Below are 20,081 nucleotides of genomic sequence, written 5' to 3' on the forward strand. Positions count from 1 at the left end.
TCTCAGCTGGCTGTGCACCGGTACTCTCTCTCTGGGTGTGCTAGTCCGCAGGGCAGGGCATCGCCTGGGCAGGGTGGAGCGTGATCTCTGCGGCCTCGTCTTGCAGCTCCTTCCTTCCATTCTCAGTCATCCTGCCCACAGTGGCCTCCTCTCAGGCCTGCATACTTACAACGGCGCATTGCCCGTGCTGCCCCTCTGCAGGCAGTGTCCCTCTGTTTAGTTTGCAGCTGACCGATGCCGCCTCACCCTTCTCATCTCTTCTCAGGTGTCACTTGGTCAAGAAAGCGTCCCCTTACCTACTCAGCTCATCACGTCCCCCTACCGTAGCTCACGTGACACCACGCACCTCTCGCTTATGGCCGTCATCGCCTTTCCCATCCAGTTTCAGGTAGGTAAGTTTACCCCGTGGTCCGTGAGGAAGAAGAGATCACGCCTGTTTGGCTTACTCTTGATTCCCAGCGACTAGCCCGGTTACTGATAACCTCTGTTAGAGGGAGAAAGGAATGCACCCGATCCCTGGTGAAGCCCTGAGCGTTTTCCTTTCTAGTGTCCCTCGTACTCCTCCCTGCCATCTGTGTCGCCCTTACTCGGCGTCTACCGTTTATGAGTTTACACCTGGGTTACGGTGACTGCTTCGGAGAATCGCATGCCTTTCTATCTCCCTCGCTGCGACCTCTCCTACACCTCCCAGGGCTCTTGGGTTATGCCCTTGCCCTCGTCCGAGCCGTCCGTGGCACCCGCTGTCAACCCCGTACGGCCAAGCTCTGAAGACTGACACTCAAGGCCCTCCGTAATTTGGCTTCAGTTTCACTTTCCAGACATTTCAAGAAAGAACGGGGTCTAAATATCTGTGCACCTCTGCTCCGTTTCATATCTACCCACGAGGTTAATTTTTTTGTTTCTTCCAGTCCGCCTATTTTGCACCTCCTTCTCTGGGAAGACTTCACTGAGAATCCAAGCGATTTCTGGATCCCTTCTCTCCCCTGAAGCTGCAAACACTTTAACAGGACATGTGCGGAACTGCCGTAAGGTAATCTACATCTTGTCTCCCTCTCTGGTACCTAACCTCCCTGCGAATGGGGGTACGTCTCCGTGTTCTGTGCGGGTTTTCAGCCCAGGACTCTCTACGCGTAGTGGATATTTGATTTGGTAAGTGAACGAGTAAGTGGATGAGTCACCGAGATGAGGGTGTTGTCTCATTCTTTCTCTCTTCCTCCACTTTCAAGTTTCTTTAGTTAGTTTCCTCAGACAAAAGGTTTCTTTGTAGCTACACAGTGGCCAGGTCCACAGAACGTTGCAGATAGCTGCTGAAAACAGCCCTCCTCCACCTGAGAATGGCTTGCTCTCCCTCTCAAGCGGAGAGAGCTGGGATTCGATATTTAATGAAGTGCCTCTGTCCACTTGGCATTGAGAGGCACTAGGGGGCGTTAGTGCTCTGCACCCGGCGAAATGCCTGTTTCGTTTGTGATTTTCCTTTGTGAAAAACAACTATCCACAGAGTGTTTTGTGCCGATTTTCCATCCTTTTAGACTGGCGGAAAGCATTTTACCCACGTAGAAACAGAGAACGAATAGAAAGAGCGTTGCATTACGTTCAATAAAAGCTTAGGGCGGTCTCGGTGGTACGTTAGTGAAGTTATCTGGGGACACCTTAGCCACGTACATTGTGTTGGAGAGGCACCGAGAATTCAGGAGTTCTCAAAGTTCGAGGACACAGTTGCCTTACACGTAGGCACGGTGGCAGCCGTGGACATGGCAGTGATTTGGAGAACGTTGTATTAGTCAGCTCTTGCTGCGATAATGCTTTGCAACAAATCTCCCCAAAACTCACTTACATAAAGAGGCATCTAGTTTTCTGGGACCTGTGGGCTAGCTGCAGCGGCTCTCTTGTAGACCTCTCGATGGCGGGTGTCGCTCCATGCCGTGGGTCAGTTTGAGGTCTGTCCCGCACACCTTACCGTGGAGCCCAACTGTGAGGCTGCAGGTCCCTGTCTTCTCGCAGAGTTCGGTGAAACGTAAGAGGTGAACCCAACCACACAAGCCCACGTAAGGCCTCTGCGACTCATTTAAGGCCATCGTGTCTTCCCTTGGCCTCCTGGGAACCCCCTGGCCCCAGGATGCAGCTTCCGTAGCCCAGGGCAACTGGCGGAGGGGGGGCGGGCGGGGCTGCAGGAGGGTGGAACGCAGAGGTCACAGAGGGTGTGGGTGTGGCCACCTCTGCTGTGACTGAACCAAGGGCAGGGGGGCAGGGGGTCCAGGGCAGGGCCCTCAGAGCCCGGTAGGCCCAGGGGGGCGGCCCAAGCACCTAGGCCCAGGCCGAAGAGCGCCTTCTTGGTACGCGTGGCAGGCCGGCCTCTCGCCTTGCCACTCAGGCCGCCCTCCCACTTGAAGTGTGTGTGGCACGCGTCCGCGGAGTACACCTCGCTGCACAGGTAGCCACGGGACTGGGCGTCGTAGCTTCCTGCGAGGCGGCCGGAGGTCCCACAGGCGGGTGGGTCCCTGGGACAGACGCGCGGAGCGGCTCCTGCCCGGCCCCCCTGAGAACCGTCGCCGTTCCGTAAGGCGGGGCGCCTGCTTCAGAATGTAAAATCACGTGTCCGCTCCATCGATACGCCGTTTAGTTTACCAGGCAAGACTTTCTTGGTGAAAGAAGCAGCCTTGCCTTGCATTCTCGAGCAGGCTTCTCAGCTGGCTGTGCACCGGTACTCTCTCTCTGGGTGTGCTAGTCCGCAGGGCAGGGCATCGCCTGGGCAGGGTGGAGCGTGATCTCTGCGGCCTCGTCTTGCAGCTCCTTCCTTCCATTCTCAGTCATCCTGCCCACAGTGGCCTCCTCTCAGGCCTGCATACTTACAACGGCGCATTGCCCGTGCTGCCCCTCTGCAGGCAGTGTCCCTCTGTTTAGTTTGCAGCTGACCGATGCCGCCTCACCCTTCTCATCTCTTCTCAGGTGTCACTTGGTCAAGAAAGCGTCCCCTTACCTACTCAGCTCATCACGTCCCCCTACCGTAGCTCACGTGACACCACGCACCTCTCGCTTATGGCCGTCATCGCCTTTCCCATCCAGTTTCAGGTAGGTAAGTTTACCCCATGGTCCGTGAGGAAGAAGAGATCACGCCTCTTTGGCTTACTCTTGATTCCCAGCGACTAGCCCGGTTACTGATAACCTCTGTTAGAGGGAGAAAGGAATGCACCCGATCACTGGTGAAGCCCTGAGCGTTTTCCTTTCTAGTGTCCCTCATACTCCTCCCTGCCATCTGTGTCGCCCTTACTCGGCGTCTACCGTTTATGAGTTTACACCTGGGTTACAGTGACTGCTTCGGAGAATCGCATGCCTTTCTATCTCCCTCGCTGCGACCTCTCCTACACCTCCCAGGGCTCTTGGGTTATGCCCTTGCCCTCGTCCGAGCCGTCCGTGGCACCCGCTGTCAACCCCGTACGGCCAAGCTCCGAAGACTGACACTCAAGGCCCTCCGTAATTTGGCTTCAGTTTCACTTTCCAGACGTTTCAAGAAAGAACGGGGTCTAAGTATCTGTGCACCTCTGCTCCGTTTCATATCTACCCACGAGGTTAATTTTTTTGTTTCTTCCAGTCCGCCTATTTTGCACCTCCTTCTCTGGGAAGACTTCACTGAGAATCCAAGCGATTTCTGGATCCCTTCTCTCCCCTGAAGCTGCAAACACTTTAACAGGACATGTGCGGAACTGCCGTAAGGTAATCTACATCTTGTCTCCCTCTCTGGTACCTAACCTCCCTGCGAATGGGGGTACGTCTCCGTGTTCTGTGCGGGTTTTCAGCCCAGGACTCTCTACGCGTAGTGGATATTTGATTTGGTAAGTGAACGAATAAGTGGATGAGTCACCGAGATGAGGGTGTTGTCTCATTCTTTCTCTCTTCCTCCACTTTCAAGTTTCTTTAGTTAGTTTCCTCAGACAAAAGGTTTCTTTGTAGCTACACAGTGGCCAGGTCCACAGAACGTTGCAGATAGCTGCTGAAAACAGCCCTCCTCCACCTGAGAATGGCTTGCTCTCCCTCTCAAGCGGAGAGAGCTGGGATTCGATATTTAATGAAGTGCCTCTGTCCACTTGGCATTGAGAGGCACTAGGGGGCGTTAGTGCTCTGCACCCGGCGAAATGCCTGTTTCGTTTGTGATTTTCCTTTGTGAAAAACAACTATCCACAGAGTGTTTTGTGCCGATTTTCCATCCTTTTAGATTGACGGAAAGCATTTTACCCACGTAGAAACAGAGAACGAATAGAAAGAGCGTTGCATTACGTTCAATAAAAGCTTAGGGCGGTCTCGGTGGTACGTTAGTGAAGTTATCTGGGGACACCTTAGCCACGTACATTGTGTTGGAGAGGCACCGAGAATTCAGGAGTTCTCAAAGTTCGAGGACACAGTTGCCTTACACGTAGGCACGGTGGCAGCCATGGACATGGCAGTGATTTGGAGAACGTTGTATTAGTCAGCTCTTGCTGCGATAATGCTTTGCAACAAATCTCCCCAAAACTCACTTACATAAAGAGGCATCTAGTTTTCTGGGACCTGTGGGCTAGCTGCAGCGGCTCTCTTGTAGACCTCTCGATGGCGGGTGTCGCTCCATGCCGTGGGTCAGTTTGAGGTCTGTCCCGCACACCTTACCGTGGAGCCCAACTGTGAGGCTGCAGGTCCCTGTCTTCTCGCAGAGTTCGGTGAAACGTAAGAGGTGAACCCAACCACACAAGCCCACGTAAGGCCTCTGCGACTCATTTAAGGCCATCGTGTCTTCCCTTGGCCTCCTGGGAACCCCCTGGCCCCAGGATGCAGCTTCCGTAGCCCAGGGCAACCGGCGGAGGGGGGGCGGGCGGGGCTGCAGGAGGGTGGAACGCCGAGGTCACAGAGGGTGTGGGTGTGGCCACCTCTGCTGTGACTGAACCAAGGGCAGGGGGGCAGGGGGTCCAGGGCAGGGCCCTCAGAGCCCGGTAGGCCCAGGGGGGCGGCGCAAGCACCTAGGCCCAGGCCGAAGAGCGCCTTCTTGGTACGCGCGGCAGGCCGGCCTCTCGCCTTGCCACTCAGGCCGCCCTCCCACTTGAAGTGTGTGTGGCACGCGTCCGCGGAGTACACCTCGCTGCACAGGTAGCCACGGGACTGGGCGTCGTAGCTTCCTGCGAGGCGGCCGGAGGTCCCGCAGGCGGGTGGGTCCCTGGGACAGACGCGCGGAGCGGCTCCTGCCCGGCCCCCCTGAGAACCGTCGCCGTTCCGTAAGGCGGGGCGCCTGCTTCAGAATGTAAAATCACGTGTCCGCTCCATCGATACGCCGTTTAGTTTACCAGGCAAGACTTTCTTGGTGAAAGAAGCAGCCTTGCCTTGCATTCTCGAGCAGGCTTCTCAGCTGGCTGTGCACCGGTACTCTCTCTCTGGGTGTGCTAGTCCGCAGGGCAGGGCATCGCCTGGGCAGGGTGGAGCGTGATCTCTGCGGCCTCGTCTTGCAGCTCCTTCCTTCCATTCTCAGTCATCCTGCCCACAGTGGCCTCCTCTCAGGCCTGCATACTTACAACGGCGCATTGCCCGTGCTGCCCCTCTGCAGGCAGTGTCCCTCTGTTTAGTTTGCAGCTGACCGATGCCGCCTCACCCTTCTCATCTCTTCTCAGGTGTCACTTGGTCAAGAAAGCGTCCCCTTACCTACTCAGCTCATCACGTCCCCCTACCGTAGCTCACGTGACACCACGCACCTCTCGCTTATGGCCGTCATCGCCTTTCCCATCCAGTTTCAGGTAGGTAAGTTTACCCCGTGGTCCGTGAGGAAGAAGAGATCACGCCTGTTTGGCTTACTCTTGATTCCCAGCGACTAGCCCGGTTACTGATAACCTCTGTTAGAGGGAGAAAGGAATGCACCCGATCCCTGGTGAAGCCCTGAGCGTTTTCCTTTCTAGTGTCCCTCGTACTCCTCCCTGCCATCTGTGTCGCCCTTACTCGGCGTCTACCATTTATGAGTTTACACCTGGGTTACGGTGACTGCTTCGGAGAATCGCATGCCTTTCTATCTCCCTCGCTGCGACCTCTCCTACACCTCCCAGGGCTCTTGGGTTATGCCCTTGCCCTCGTCCGAGCCGTCCGTGGCACCCGCTGTCAACCCCGTACGGCCAAGCTCCGAAGACTGACACTCAAGGCCCTCCGTAATTTGGCTTCAGTTTCACTTTCCAGACATTTCAAGAAAGAACGGGGTCTAAATATCTGTGCACCTCTGCTCCGTTTCATATCTACCCACGAGGTTAATTTTTTTGTTTCTTCCACTCCGCCTATTTTGCACCTCCTTCTCTGGGAAGACTTCACTGAGAATCCAAGCGATTTCTGGATCCCTTCTCTCCCCTGAAGCTGCAAACACTTTAACAGGACATGTGCGGAACTGCCGTAAGGTAATCTACATCTTGTCTCCCTCTCTGGTACCTAACCTCCCTGCGAATGGGGGTACGTCTCCGTGTTCTGTGCGGGTTTTCAGCCCAGGACTCTCTACGCGTAGTGGATATTTGATTTGGTAAGTGAACGAATAAGTGGATGAGTCACCGAGATGAGGGTGTTGTCTCATTCTTTCTCTCTTCCTCCACTTTCAAGTTTCTTTAGTTAGTTTCCTCAGACAAAAGGTTTCTTTGTAGCTACACAGTGGCCAGGTCCACAGAACGTTGCAGATAGCTGCTGAAAACAGCCCTCCTCCACCTGAGAATGGCTTGCTCTCCCTCTCAAGCGGAGAGAGCTGGGATTCGATATTTAATGAAGTGCCTCTGTCCACTTGGCATTGAGAGGCACTAGGGGGCGTTAGTGCTCTGCACCCGGCGAAATGCCTGTTTCGTTTGTGATTTTCCTTTGTGAAAAACAACTATCCACAGAGTGTTTTGTGCCGATTTTCCATCCTTTTAGACTGACGGAAAGCATTTTACCCACGTAGAAACAGAGAACGAATAGAAAGAGCGTTGCATTACGTTCCATAAAAGCTTAGGGCGGTCTCGGTGGTACGTTAGTGAGGTTATCTGGGGACACCTTAGCCACGTACATTGTGTTGGAGAGGCACCGAGAATTCAGGAGTTCTCAAAGTTCGAGGACACAGTTGCCTTACACGTAGGCACGGTGGCAGCCGTGGACATGGCAGTGATTTGGAGAACGTTGTATTAGTCAGCTCTTGCTGCGATAATGCTTTGCAACAAATCTCCCCAAAACTCACTTACATAAAGAGGCATCTAGTTTTCTGGGACCTGTGGGCTAGCTGCAGCGGCTCTCTTGTAGACCTCTCGATGGCGGGTGTCGCTCCATGCCGTGGGTCAGTTTGAGGTCTGTCCCGCACACCTTACCGTGGAGCCCAACTGTGAGGCTGCAGGTCCCTGTCTTCTCGCAGAGTTCGGTGAAACGTAAGAGGTGAACCCAACCACACAAGCCCACGTAAGGCCTCTGCGACTCATTTAAGGCCATCGTGTCTTCCCTTGGCCTCCTGGGAACCCCCTGGCCCCAGGATGCAGCTTCCGTAGCCCAGGGCAACCGGCGGAGGGGGGGCGGGCGGGGCTGCAGGAGGGTGGAACGCCGAGGTCACAGAGGGTGTGGGTGTGGCCACCTCTGCTGTGACTGAACCAAGGGCAGGGGGGCAGGGGGTCCAGGGCAGGGCCCTCAGAGCCCGGTAGGCCCAGGGGGGCGGCGCAAGCACCTAGGCCCAGGCCGAAGAGCGCCTTCTTGGTACGCGCGGCAGGCCGGCCTCTCGCCTTGCCACTCAGGCCGCCCTCCCACTTGAAGTGTGTGTGGCACGCGTCCGCGGAGTACACCTCGCTGCACAGGTAGCCACGGGACTGGGCGTCGTAGCTTCCTGCGAGGCGGCCGGAGGTCCCGCAGGCGGGTGGGTCCCTGGGACAGACGCGCGGAGCGGCTCCTGCCCGGCCCCCCTGAGAACCGTCGCCGTTCCGTAAGGCGGGGCGCCTGCTTCAGAATGTAAAATCACGTGTCCGCTCCATCGATACGCCGTTTAGTTTACCAGGCAAGACTTTCTTGGTGAAAGAAGCAGCCTTGCCTTGCATTCTCGAGCAGGCTTCTCAGCTGGCTGTGCACCGGTACTCTCTCTCTGGGTGTGCTAGTCCGCAGGGCAGGGCATCGCCTGGGCAGGGTGGAGCGTGATCTCTGCGGCCTCGTCTTGCAGCTCCTTCCTTCCATTCTCAGTCATCCTGCCCACAGTGGCCTCCTCTCAGGCCTGCATACTTACAACGGCGCATTGCCCGTGCTGCCCCTCTGCAGGCAGTGTCCCTCTGTTTAGTTTGCAGCTGACCGATGCCGCCTCACCCTTCTCATCTCTTCTCAGGTGTCACTTGGTCAAGAAAGCGTCCCCTTACCTACTCAGCTCATCACGTCCCCCTACCGTAGCTCACGTGACACCACGCACCTCTCGCTTATGGCCGTCATCGCCTTTCCCATCCAGTTTCAGGTAGGTAAGTTTACCCCGTGGTCCGTGAGGAAGAAGAGATCACGCCTGTTTGGCTTACTCTTGATTCCCAGCGACTAGCCCGGTTACTGATAACCTCTGTTAGAGGGAGAAAGGAATGCACCCGATCCCTGGTGAAGCCCTGAGCGTTTTCCTTTCTAGTGTCCCTCGTACTCCTCCCTGCCATCTGTGTCGCCCTTACTCGGCGTCTACCATTTATGAGTTTACACCTGGGTTACGGTGACTGCTTCGGAGAATCGCATGCCTTTCTATCTCCCTCGCTGCGACCTCTCCTACACCTCCCAGGGCTCTTGGGTTATGCCCTTGCCCTCGTCCGAGCCGTCCGTGGCACCCGCTGTCAACCCCGTACGGCCAAGCTCCGAAGACTGACACTCAAGGCCCTCCGTAATTTGGCTTCAGTTTCACTTTCCAGACATTTCAAGAAAGAACGGGGTCTAAATATCTGTGCACCTCTGCTCCGTTTCATATCTACCCACGAGGTTAATTTTTTTGTTTCTTCCAGTCCGCCTATTTTGCACCTCCTTCTCTGGGAAGACTTCACTGAGAATCCAAGCGATTTCTGGATCCCTTCTCTCCCCTGAAGCTGCAAACACTTTAACAGGACATGTGCGGAACTGCCGTAAGGTAATCTACATCTTGTCTCCCTCTCTGGTACCTAACCTCCCTGCGAATGGGGGTACGTCTCCGTGTTCTGTGCGGGTTTTCAGCCCAGGACTCTCTACGCGTAGTGGATATTTGATTTGGTAAGTGAACGAATAAGTGGATGAGTCACCGAGATGAGGGTGTTGTCTCATTCTTTCTCTCTTCCTCCACTTTCAAGTTTCTTTAGTTAGTTTCCTCAGACAAAAGGTTTCTTTGTAGCTACACAGTGGCCAGGTCCACAGAACGTTGCAGATAGCTGCTGAAAACAGCCCTCCTCCACCTGAGAATGGCTTGCTCTCCCTCTCAAGCGGAGAGAGCTGGGATTCGATATTTAATGAAGTGCCTCTGTCCACTTGGCATTGAGAGGCACTAGGGGGCGTTAGTGCTCTGCACCCGGCGAAATGCCTGTTTCGTTTGTGATTTTCCTTTGTGAAAAACAACTATCCACAGAGTGTTTTGTGCCGATTTTCCATCCTTTTAGACTGACGGAAAGCATTTTACCCACGTAGAAACAGAGAACGAATAGAAAGAGCGTTGCATTACGTTCAATAAAAGCTTAGGGCGGTCTCGGTGGTACGTTAGTGAGGTTATCTGGGGACACCTTAGCCACGTACATTGTGTTGGAGAGGCACCGAGAATTCAGGAGTTCTCAAAGTTCGAGGACACAGTTGCCTTACACGTAGGCACGGTGGCAGCCGTGGACATGGCAGTGATTTGGAGAACGTTGTATTAGTCAGCTCTTGCTGCGATAATGCTTTGCAACAAATCTCCCCAAAACTCACTTACATAAAGAGGCATCTAGTTTTCTGGGACCTGTGGGCTAGCTGCAGCGGCTCTCTTGTAGACCTCTCGATGGCGGGTGTCGCTCCATGCCGTGGGTCAGTTTGAGGTCTGTCCCGCACACCTTACCGTGGAGCCCAACTGTGAGGCTGCAGGTCCCTGTCTTCTCGCAGAGTTCGGTGAAACGTAAGAGGTGAACCCAACCACACAAGCCCACGTAAGGCCTCTGCGACTCACTTAAGGCCATCGTGTCTTCCCTTGGCCACCTGGGAACCCCCTGGCTCCAGGATGCAGCTTCCGTAGCCCAGGGCAACCGGCGGAGGGGTGGCGGGCGGGGCTGCAGGAGGGTGGAACGCCGAGGTCACAGAGGGTGTGGGTGTGGCCACCTCTGCTGTGACTGAACCAAGGGCAGGGGGGCAGGGGGTCCAGGGCAGGGCCCTCAGAGCTCGGTAGGCCCAGGGGGGCGGCGCAAGCACCTAGGCCCAGGCCGAAGAGCGCCTTCTTGGTACGCGCGGCAGGCCGGCCTCTCGCCTTGCCACTCAGGCCGCCCTCCCACTTGAAGTGTGTGTGGCACGCGTCCGCGGAGTACACCTCGCTGCACAGGTAGCCACGGGGCTGGGCGTCGTAGCTTCCTGCGAGGCGGCCGGAGGTCCCGCAGGCGGGTGGGTCCCTGGGACAGACGCGCGGAGCGGCTCCTGCCCGGCCCCCCTGAGAACCGTCGCCGTTCCGTAAGGCGGGGCGCCTGCTTCAGAATGTAAAATCACGTGTCCGCTCCATCGATACGCCGTTTAGTTTACCAGGCAAGACTTTCTTGGTGAAAGAAGCAGCCTTGCCTTGCATTCTCGAGCAGGCTTCTCAGCTGGCTGTGCACCGGTACTCTCTCTCTGGGTGTGCTAGTCCGCAGGGCAGGGCATCGCCTGGGCAGGGTGGAGCGTGATCTCTGCGGCCTCGTCTTGCAGCTCCTTCCTTCCATTCTCAGTCATCCTGCCCACAGTGGCCTCCTCTCAGGCCTGCATACTTACAACGGCGCATTGCCCGTGCTGCCCCTCTGCAGGCAGTGTCCCTCTGTTTAGTTTGCAGCTGACCGATGCCGCCTCACCCTTCTCATCTCTTCTCAGGTGTCACTTGGTCAAGAAAGCGTCCCCTTACCTACTCAGCTCATCACGGCCCCCTACCGTAGCTCACGTGACACCACGCACCTCTCGCTTATGGCCGTCATCGCCTTTCCCATCCAGTTTCAGGTAGGTAAGTTTACCCCGTGGTGGTCCGTGAGGAAGAAGAGATCACGCCTGTTTGGCTTACTCTTGATTCCCAGCGACTAGCCCGGTTACTGATAACCTCTGTTAGAGGGAGAAAGGAATGCACCCGATCCCTGGTGAAGCCCTGAGCGTTTTCCTTTCTAGTGTCCCTCGTACTCCTCCCTGCCATCTGTGTCGCCCTTACTCGGCGTCTACCGTTTATGAGTTTACACCTGGGTTACGGTGACTGCTTCGGAGAATCGCATGCCTTTCTATCTCCCTCGCTGCGACCTCTCCTACACCTCCCAGGGCTCTTGGGTTATGCCCTTGCCCTCGTCCGAGCCGTCCGTGGCACCCGCTGTCAACCCCGTACGGCCAAGCTCCGAAGACTGACACTCAAGGCCCTCCGTAATTTGGCTTCAGTTTCACTTTCCAGACGTGTCAAGAAAGAACGGGGTCTAAGTATCTGTGAACCTCTGCTCCGTTTCATATCTACCCACGAGGTTAATTTTTTTGTTTCTTCCAGTCCGCCTATTTTGCACCTCCTTCTCTGGGAAGACTTCACTGAGAATCCAAGCGATTTCTGGATCCCTTCTCTCCCCTGGAGCTGCAAACACTTTAACAGGACATGTGCGGAACTGCCGTAAGGTAATCTACATCTTGTCTCCCTCTCTGGTACCTAACCTCCCTGCGAATGGGGGTACGTCTCCGTGTTCTGTGCGGGTTTTCAGCCCAGGACTCTCTACGCGTAGTGGATATTTGATTTGGTAAGTGAACGAATAAGTGGATGAGTCACCGAGATGAGGGTGTTGTCTCATTCTTTCTCTCTTCCTCCACTTTCAAGTTTCTTTAGTTAGGTTCCTCAGACAAAAGGTTTCCTTGTAGCTACACAGTGGCCAGGTCCACAGAACGTTGCAGATAGCTGCTGAAAACAGCCCTCCTCCACCTGAGAATGGCTTGCTCTCCCTCTCAAGCGGAGAGAGCTGGGATTCGATATTTAATGAAGTGCCTCTGTCCACTTGGCATTGAGAGGCACTAGGGGGCGTTAGTGCTCTGCACCCGGCGAAATGCCTGTTTCGTTTGTGATTTTCCTTTGTGAAAAACAACTATCCACAGAGTGTTTTGTGCCGATTTTCCATCCTTTTAGACTGACGGAAAGCATTTTACCCACGTAGAAACAGAGAACGAATAGAAAGAGCGTTGCATTACGTTCAATAAAAGCTTAGGGCGGTCTCGGTGGTACGTTAGTGAGGTTATCTGGGGACACCTTAGCCACGTACATTGTGTTGGAGAGGCACCGAGAATTCAGGAGTTCTCAAAGTTCGAGGACACAGTTGCCTTACACGTAGGCACGGTGGCAGCCGTGGACATGGCAGTGATTTGGAGAACGTTGTATTAGTCAGCTCTTGCTGCGATAATGCTTTGCAACAAATCTCCCCAAAACTCACTTACATAAAGAGGCATCTAGTTTTCTGGGACCTGTGGGCTAGCTGCAGCGGCTCTCTTGTAGACCTCTCGATGGCGGGTGTCGCTCCATGCCGTGGGTCAGTTTGAGGTCTGTCCCGCACACCTTACCGTGGAGCCCAACTGTGAGGCTGCAGGTCCCTGTCTTCTCGCAGAGTTCGGTGAAACGTAAGAGGTGAACCCAACCACACAAGCCCACGTAAGGCCTCTGCGACTCATTTAAGGCCATCGTGTCTTCCCTTGGCCGCCTGGGAAGCCCCTGGCCCCAGGATGCAGCTTCCGTAGCCCAGGGCAACCGGCGGAGGGGGGGCGGGCGGGGCTGCAGGAGGGTGGAACGCCGAGGTCACAGAGGGTGTGGGTGTGGCCACCTCTGCTGTGACTGAACCAAGGGCAGGGGGGCAGGGGGTCCAGGGCAGGGCCCTCAGAGCCCGGTAGGCCCAGGGGGGCGGCGCAAGCACCTAGGCCCAGGCCGAAGAGCGCCTTCTTGGTACGCGCGGCAGGCCGGCCTCTCGCCTTGCCACTCAGGCCGCCCTCCCACTTGAAGTGTGTGTGGCACGCGTCCGCGGAGTACACCTCGCTGCACAGGTAGCCACGGGGCTGGGCGTCGTAGCTTCCTGCGAGGCGGCCGGAGGTCCCGCAGGCGGGTGGGTCCCTGGGACAGACGCGCGGAGCGGCTCCTGCCCGGCCCCCCTGAGAACCGTCGCTGTTCCGTAAGGCGGGGCGCCTGCTTCAGAATGTAAAATCACGTGTCCGCTCCATCGATACGCCGTTTAGTTTACCAGGCAAGACTTTCTTGGTGAAAGAAGCAGCCTTGCCTTGCATCCTCGAGCAGGCTTCTCAGCTGGCTGTGCACCGGTACTCTCTCTCTGGGTGTGCTAGTCCGCAGGGCAGGGCATCGCCTGGGCAGGGTGGAGCGTGATCTCTGCGGCCTCGTCTTGCAGCTCCTTCCTTCCATTCTCAGTCATCCTGCCCACAGTGGCCTCCTCTCAGGCCTGCATACTTACAACGGCGCATTGCCCGTGCTGCCCCTCTGCAGGCAGTGTCCCTCTGTTTAGTTTGCAGCTGACCGATGCCGCCTCACCCTTCTCATCTCTTCTCAGGTGTCACTTGGTCAAGAAAGCGTCCCCTTACCTACTCAGCTCATCACGTCCCCCTACCGTAGCTCACGTGACACCACGCACCTCTCGCTTATGGCCGTCATCGCCTTTCCCATCCAGTTTCAGGTAGGTAAGTTTACCCCGTGGTGGTCCGTGAGGAAGAAGAGATCACGCCTCTTTGGCTTACTCTTGATTCCCAGCGACTAGCCCGGTTACTGATAACCTCTGTTAGAGGGAGAAAGGAATGCACCCGATCCCTGGTGAAGCCCTGAGCGTTTTCCTTTCTAGTGTCCCTCGTACTCCTCCCTGCCATCTGTGTCGCCCTTACTCGGCGTCTACCGTTTATGAGTTTACACCTGGGTTACGGTGACTGCTTCGGAGAATCGCATGCCTTTCTATCTCCCTCGCTGCGACCTCTCCTACACCTCCCAGGGCTCTTGGGTTATGCCCTTGCCCTCGTCCGAGCCGTCCGTGGCACCCGCTGTCAACCCCGTACGGCCAAGCTCCGAAGACTGACACTCAAGGCCCTCCGTAATTTGGCTTCAGTTTCACTTTCCAGACGTGTCAAGAAAGAACGGGGTCTAAGTATCTGTGAACCTCTGCTCCGTTTCATATCTACCCACGAGGTTAATTTTTTTGTTTCTTCCAGTCCGCCTATTTTGCACCTCCTTCTCTGGGAAGACTTCACTGAGAATCCAAGCGATTTCTGGATCCCTTCTCTCCCCTGGAGCTGCAAACACTTTAACAGGACATGTGCGGAACTGCCGTAAGGTAATCTACATCTTGTCTCCCTCTCTGGTACCTAACCTCCCTGCGAATGGGGGTACGTCTCCGTGTTCTGTGCGGGTTTTCAGCCCAGGACTCTCTACGCGTAGTGGATATTTGATTTGGTAAGTGAACGAATAAGTGGATGAGTCACCGAGATGAGGGTGTTGTCTCATTCTTTCTCTCTTCCTCCACTTTCAAGTTTCTTTAGTTAGTTTCCTCAGACAAAAGGTTTCTTTGTAGCTACACAGTGGCCAGGTCCACAGAACGTTGCAGATAGCTGCTGAAAACAGCCCTCCTCCACCTGAGAATGGCTTGCTCTCCCTCTCAAGCGGAGAGAGCTGGGATTCGATATTTAATGAAGTGCCTCTGTCCACTTGGCATTGAGAGGCACTAGGGGGCGTTAGTGCTCTACACCCGGCGAAATGCCTGTTTCGTTTGTGATTTTCCTTTGTGAAAAACAACTATCCACAGAGTGTTTTGTGCCGATTTTCCATCCTTTTAGACTGACGGAAAGCATTTTACCCACGTAGAAACAGAGAACGAATAGAAAGAGCGTTGCATTACGTTCAATAAAAGCTTAGGGCGGTCTCGGTGGTACGTTAGTGAGGTTATCTGGGGACACCTTAGCCACGTACATTGTGTTGGAGAGGCACCGAGAATTCAGGAGTTCTCAAAGTTCGAGGACACAGTTGCCTTACACGTAGGCACGGTGGCAGCCGTGGACATGGCAGTGATTTGGAGAACGTTGTATTAGTCAGCTCTTGCTGCGATAATGCTTTGCAACAAATCTCCCCAAAACTCACTTACATAAAGAGGCATCTAGTTTTCTGGGACCTGTGGGCTAGCTGCAGCGGCTCTCTTGTAGACCTCTCGATGGCGGGTGTCGCTCCATGCCGTGGGTCAGTTTGAGGTCTGTCCCGCACACCTTACCGTGGAGCCCAACTGTGAGGCTGCAGGTCCCTGTCTTCTCGCAGAGTTCGGTGAAACGTAAGAGGTGAACCCAACCACACAAGCCCACGTAAGGCCTCTGCGACTCATTTAAGGCCATCGTGTCTTCCCTTGGCCGCCTGGGAACCCCCTGGCCCCAGGAGGCAGCTTCCGTAGCCCAGGGCAACCGGCGGAGGGGGGGCGGGCGGGGCTGCAGGAGGGTGGAACGCCGAGGTCACAGAGGGTGTGGGTGTGGCCACCTCTGCTGTGACTGAACCAAGGGCAGGGGGGCAGGGGGTCCAGGGCAGGGCCCTCAGAGCCCGGTAGGCCCAGGGGGGCGGCGCAAGCACCTAGGCCCAGGCCGAAGAGCGCCTTCTTGGTACGCGCGGCAGGCCGGCCTCTCGCCTTGCCACTCAGGCCGCCCTCCCACTTGAAGTGTGTGTGGCACGCGTCCGCGGAGTACACCTCGCTGCACAGGTAGCCACGGGGCTGGGCGTCGTAGCTTCCTGCGAGGCGGCCGGAGGTCCCGCAGGCGGGTGGGTCCCTGGGACAGACGCGCGGAGCGGCTCCTGCCCGGCCCCCCTGAGAACCGTCGCTGTTCCGTAAGGCGGGGCGCCTGCTTTAGAATGTAAAATCACGTGTCCGCTCCATCGATACGCCGTTTAGTTTACCAGGCAAGACTTTCTTGGTGAAAGAAGCAGCCTTGCCTTGCATCCTCGAGCAGGCTTCTCAGCTGGCTGTGCACCGGTACTCTCTCTCTGGGTGTGCTAGTCCGCAGGGCAGGGCATCGCCTGGGCAGGGTGGAGCGTGATCTCTGCGGCCTCGTCTTGCAGCTCCTTCCTTCCATTCTCAGTCATCCTGCCCACAGTGGCCTCCTCTCAGGCCTGCATACTTACAACGGCGCATTGCCCGTGCTGCCCCTCTGCAGGCAGTGTCCCTCTGTTTAGTTTGCAGCTGACCGATGCCGCCTCACCCTTCTCATCTCTTCTCAGGTGTCACTTGGTCAAGAAAGCGTCCCCTTACCTACTCAGCTCATCACGTCCCCCTACCGTAGCTCACGTGACACCACGCACCTCTCGCTTATGGCCGTCATCGCCTTTCCCATCCAGTTTCAGGTAGGTAAGTTTACCCCGTGGTGGTCCGTGAGGAAGAAGAGATCACGCCTCTTTGGCTTACTCTTGATTCCCAGCGACTAGCCCGGTTACTGATAACCTCTGTTAGAGGGAGAAAGGAATGCACCCGATCCCTGGTGAAGCCCTGAGCGTTTTCCTTTCTAGTGTCCCTCGTACTCCTCCCTGCCATCTGTGTCGCCCTTACTCGGCGTCTACCGTTTATGAGTTTACACCTGGGTTACGGTGACTGCTTCGGAGAATCGCATGCCTTTCTATCTCCCTCGCTGCGACCTCTCCTACACCTCCCAGGGCTCTTGGGTTATGCCCTTGCCCTCGTCCGAGCCGTCCGTGGCACCCGCTGTCAACCCCGTACGGCCAAGCTCCGAAGACTGACACTCAAGGCCCTCCGTAATTTGGCTTCAGTTTCACTTTCCAGACGTGTCAAGAAAGAACGGGGTCTAAGTATCTGTGAACCTCTGCTCCGTTTCATATCTACCCACGAGGTTAATTTTTTTGTTTCTTCCAGTCCGCCTATTTTGCACCTCCTTCTCTGGGAAGACTTCACTGAGAATCCAAGCGATTTCTGGATCCCTTCTCTCCCCTGGAGCTGCAAACACTTTAACAGGACATGTGCGGAACTGCCGTAAGGTAATCTACATCTTGTCTCCCTCTCTGGTACCTAACCTCCCTGCGAATGGGGGTACGTCTCCGTGTTCTGTGCGGGTTTTCAGCCCAGGACTCTCTACGCGTAGTGGATATTTGATTTGGTAAGTGAACGAATAAGTGGATGAGTCACCGAGATGAGGGTGTTGTCTCATTCTTTCTCTCTTCCTCCACTTTCAAGTTTCTTTAGTTAGGTTCCTCAGACAAAAGGTTTCCTTGTAGCTACACAGTGGCCAGGTCCACAGAACGTTGCAGATAGCTGCTGAAAACAGCCCTCCTCCACCTGAGAATGGCTTGCTCTCCCTCTCAAGCAGAGAGAGCTGGGATTCGATATTTAATGAAGTGCCTCTGTCCACTTGGCATTGAGAGGCACTAGGGGGCGTTAGTGCTCTGCACCCGGCGAAATGCCTGTTTCGTTTGTGATTTTCCTTTGTGAAAAACAACTATCCACAGAGTGTTTTGTGCCGATTTTCCATCCTTTTAGACTGACGGAAAGCATTTTACCCACGTAGAAACAGAGAACGAATAGAAAGAGCGTTGCATTACGTTCAATAAAAGCTTAGGGCGGTCTCGGTGGTACGTTAGTGAGGTTATCTGGGGACACCTTAGCCACGTACATTGTGTTGGAGAGGCACCGAGAATTCAGGAGTTCTCAAAGTTCGAGGACACAGTTGCCTTACACGTAGGCACGGTGGCAGCCGTGGACATGGCAGTGATTTGGAGAACGTTGTATTAGTCAGCTCTTGCTGCGATAATGCTTTGCAACAAATCTCCCCAAAACTCACTTACATAAAGAGGCATCTAGTTTTCTGGGACCTGTGGGCTAGCTGCAGCGGCTCTCTTGTAGACCTCTCGATGGCGGGTGTCGCTCCATGCCGTGGGTCAGTTTGAGGTCTGTCCCGCACACCTTACCGTGGAGCCCAACTGTGAGGCTGCAGGTCCCTGTCTTCTCGCAGAGTTCGGTGAAACGTAAGAGGTGAACCCAACCACACAAGCCCACGTAAGGCCTCTGCGACTCACTTAAGGCCATCGTGTCTTCCCTTGGCCTCCTGGGAACCCCCTGGCCCCAGGAGGCAGCTTCCGTAGCCCAGGGCAACCGGCGGAGGGGGGGCGGGCGGGGCTGCAGGAGGGTGGAACGCCGAGGTCACAGAGGGTGTGGGTGTGGCCACCTCTGCTGTGACTGAACCAAGGGCAGGGGGGCAGGGGGTCCAGGGCAGGGCCCTCAGAGCCCGGTAGGCCCAGGGGGGCGGCGCAAGCACCTAGGCCCAGGCCGAAGAGCACCTTCTTGGTACGCGCGGCAGGCCGGCCTCTCGCCTTGCCACTCAGGCCGCCCTCCCACTTGAAGTGTGTGTGGCACGCGTCCGCGGAGTACACCTCGCTGCACAGGTAGCCACGGGGCTGGGCGTCTTAGCTTCCTGTGAGGCGGCCGGAGGTCCCGCAGGCGGGTGGGTCCCTGGGACAGACGCGCGGAGCGGCTCCTGCCCGGCACCCCTGAGAACCGTCGCCGTTCCGTAAGGCGGGGCGCCTGCTTCAGAATGTAAAATCACGTGTCCGCTCCATCGATACGCCGTTTAGTTTACCAGGCAAGACTTTCTTTGTGAAAGAAGCAGCCTTGCCTTGCATCCTCGAGCAGCCTTCTCAGCTGGCTGTGCACCGGTACTCTCTCTCTGGGTGTGCTAGTCCGCAGGGCAGGGCATCGCCTGGGCAGGGTGGAGCGTGATCTCTGCGGCCTCGTCTTGCAGCTCCTTCCTTCCATTCTCAGTCATCCTGCCCACAGTGGCCTCCTCTCAGGCCTGCATACTTACAACGGCGCATGGCCCGTGCTGCCCCTCTGCAGGCAGTGTCCCTCTGTTTAGTTTGCAGCTGACCGATGCCGCCTCACCCTTCTCATCTCTTCTCAGGTGTCACTTGGTCAAGAAAGCGTCCCCTTACCTACTCAGCTCATCACGTCCCCCTACCGTAGCTCACGTGACACCACGCACCTCTCGCTTATGGCCGTCATCGCCTTTCCCATCCAGTTTCAGGTAGGTAAGTTTACCCCGTGGTGGTCCGTGAGGAAGAAGAGATCACGCCTCTTTGGCTTACTCTTGATTCCCAGCGACTAGCCCGGTTACTGATAACCTCTGTTAGAGGGAGAAAGGAATGCACCCGATCCCTGGTGAAGCCCTGAGCGTTTTCCTTTCTAGTGTCCCTCGTACTCCTCCCTGCCATCTGTGTCGCCCTTACTCGGCGTCTACCGTTTATGAGTTTACACCTGGGTTACGGTGACTGCTTCGGAGAATCGCATGCCTTTCTATCTCCCTCGCTGCGACCTCTCCTACACCTCCCAGGGCTCTTGGGTTATGCCCTTGCCCTCGTCCGAGCCGTCCGTGGCACCCGCTGTCAACCCCGTACGGCCAAGCTCCGAAGACTGACACTCAAGGCCCTCCGTAATTTGGCTTCAGTTTCACTTTCCAGACGTGTCAAGAAAGAACGGGGTCTAAGTATCTGTGAACCTCTGCTCCGTTTCATATCTACCCACGAGGTTAATTTTTTTGTTTCTTCCAGTCCGCCTATTTTGCACCTCCTTCTCTGGGAAGACTTCACTGAGAATCCAAGCGATTTCTGGATCCCTTCTCTCCCCTGGAGCTGCAAACACTTTAACAGGACATGTGCGGAACTGCCGTAAGGTAATCTACATCTTGTCTCCCTCTCTGGTACCTAACCTCCCTGCGAATGGGGGTACGTCTCCGTGTTCTGTGCGGGTTTTCAGCCCAGGACTCTCTACGCGTAGTGGATATTTGATTTGGTAAGTGAACGAATAAGTGGATGAGTCACCGAGATGAGGGTGTTGTCTCATTCTTTCTCTCTTCCTCCACTTTCAAGTTTCTTTAGTTAGGTTCCTCAGACAAAAGGTTTCCTTGTAGCTACACAGTGGCCAGGTCCACAGAATGTTGCAGAT

The sequence above is a fragment of the Stenella coeruleoalba genome (genome assembly GCF_951394435.1).
Source record: "Stenella coeruleoalba genome assembly, chromosome: 1".
NCBI lineage: Eukaryota > Metazoa > Chordata > Mammalia > Artiodactyla > Delphinidae > Stenella > Stenella coeruleoalba.